The 2,236-nt window shown below is 46.8% G+C and overlaps 1 pseudogene; it reads left to right on the forward strand.

Moving 5' to 3' along the window:
- The first annotated feature begins 280 nt into the window (after window positions 1–280).
- On the forward strand, window positions 281–1,089 carry LOC147963978 (putative ripening-related protein 6 pseudogene; annotated as a pseudogene).
- The last annotated feature ends 1,147 nt before the right edge of the window (window positions 1,090–2,236 follow it).

The raw sequence follows: 2,236 nt of genomic DNA on the forward strand, positions 1-2,236 counted from the left end.
ATTTTTCCTTGTTTGGAGTAGTAGAAATTGGCACCATCTCTACCAACAGCGACCTGCCGAGTTCCATTCTTGGTTACTACCGCTGTAACATCAGCGACACCACGTAATCCAAACGAACTCATATCTACAATTCAGCTGGCCTCACGCAGTACGCAGCCATTTTGGGCCTGTATAGAGCCCACCGAGAGGTCTGAGACTGAGAGAGTATCGGTATAGACGTACGTGCGCCTATATAAACCCCTCGAACCAGCCACAACTCACCATCACTACCCACGGCGAGTCAAGTACTCAAGTCCAAGAAATGGCGAACACCAAGCTCGCGGTGGTGGCCATGCTCGTGATCCTACTGCAAGCGTCCGCGCTATGCGCCGCCGCGCGGCACCATGCCGGCGGCGGCACCCCCGGCGTGATGACGATAAGCAATTTCGACAGAGGTGAGGGCGACCTGCCGTCGGAGTGCGACGGCGGGTACCACAGCAACAGGGACATGGTGGCGGCACTGTCCACGCGGTGGTACGAGGGCGGCCGGCGGTGCGAGAGGATGATCCGCATCACCAGCACGCACACCGGGCGCACCGTGGAGGCCAAGGTGGTGGACGAGTGCGACTCCAAGCACGGCTGCGCGGACGACGTCGTGGACACCTCCCTCGCTGTGTGGAAGGCGCTCGGGCTCAACGCCAACGCCGATGACGCGGCCCCCATCACCTGGTCCGACGCCTGAAGCCATGCATGACGCATGCATACGCCCGTGAGCAGTCTCGGCGGCCGCCCGCGACCCCGTCGACGGCAGTGCTAGCTCACGGCGCCATACCACATTTCAGGGCGAGTGCCGGTGCCGTTGCTACGTGTGTCAGAATAAAGTACTCTCTCCGTTCCAAATTATTCGTCGTAGAAATGGATGTATTTAAAACTAAAATACATCTAAATACATCCATATCTGCGATAAATAATTCGAAACTAAGGGAGTACTTTGTATGGATGGATGGACGTGTCGGTGTCAGTATCAGTTCCATTGGTGTTTCTACGTACCGTGTAATAAAATATTACTAGATCATGCCGCGCCCATCCAATTTTACAATATATTGATAGGAATTGATGACGTAAAAAATAAAATTTCTATGAAGTGTCTCCTCAAAGTAGTGCATGTTGCCGCGCCTGTCTCATTTTACGGTAAAATGCAATTTGCATACGAAATTTTCTGAAGACAAAAAAATGCAGTCATGAAAAAGATAACAAGATTCTTAATCAGGTAAGAAAGGGTAATATGTGATCTGTAGCTATGATGTAGTGAACTTCTTCTTCTTCATCGCGCTGATGTCCACCTGAAGTCCAGAGTCTCACACGCATTACAAATTTCGAGCCACGTCAGCATCAGCCAGATGTTCGATTGAGTACAAAATTTGTTCCAGTCGGAGTTTGAACGATTAAGAATTTAAGATTTAAAACATCACACCTTGGTTCCGCTCTGCATAAGTTTCTGCAGCACCTTGAGCCGCTCATTTTGTTCATTTCTCTATGTTTCTCACGACAGCACAAATACTTCAGATTAGTATTCAGACTTCGTCAGCACAACCGCAGACGTGGAGGTGAGGAAAGTGCACATGAACTGGTTGCTGGGGAAGAGACAGGAGCGGACGTGCATCGAGGAGAAGATCAGGTTTCCAAATGCATTTGAAGATGTGCATGTTTGGATTTGGATAGTCCATGATGCTTCAGAACCAGTTTATTAAAGGCAGCTTAGTAGTCTGAAAGAAACATTGTTAACAAAAAGCATGAAGAAACGGTGAACTTATATTGACCGTCAGAAAGTAATCACTAAATAACTTGTAAGCCAATTACTCATGTGATACAAGTCATACAGAAATATTTAGTGCATCCAAATTCAAACTCATACTGAAATGGAGATGCGTCACATTTGTAACTTGTCTTTCTGAAAACTGATGCATAGTGAAGTCAAATACTGTAGTGATGCAATTTTGTAGACAGCATTCAGAAAAACAGAATCGAGTCCAATAGTTCACATATCTGAACATCTATGAACAAAGAGAAACACACCTAAATTATAGGATTGGTACTGACCTGACTTTCACCAATAATTCAGAGTATGAAAAAACAACACATCTCACGCACAACTAATTCTAACTACGTTGGAGAGGATGAAAATTTCGACTCCCAAACACATATCTTATATTCCTCGTTGAGTTCAGGGCATGTAGGCAAGCACTGACATATGATT

Source organism: Triticum urartu, chromosome 6A (genome assembly GCF_056163025.1).
Source record: "Triticum urartu cultivar PI428250 chromosome 6A, HENAU_Tu73, whole genome shotgun sequence".
Classification (NCBI taxonomy): Eukaryota; Viridiplantae; Streptophyta; class Magnoliopsida; order Poales; family Poaceae; genus Triticum; species Triticum urartu.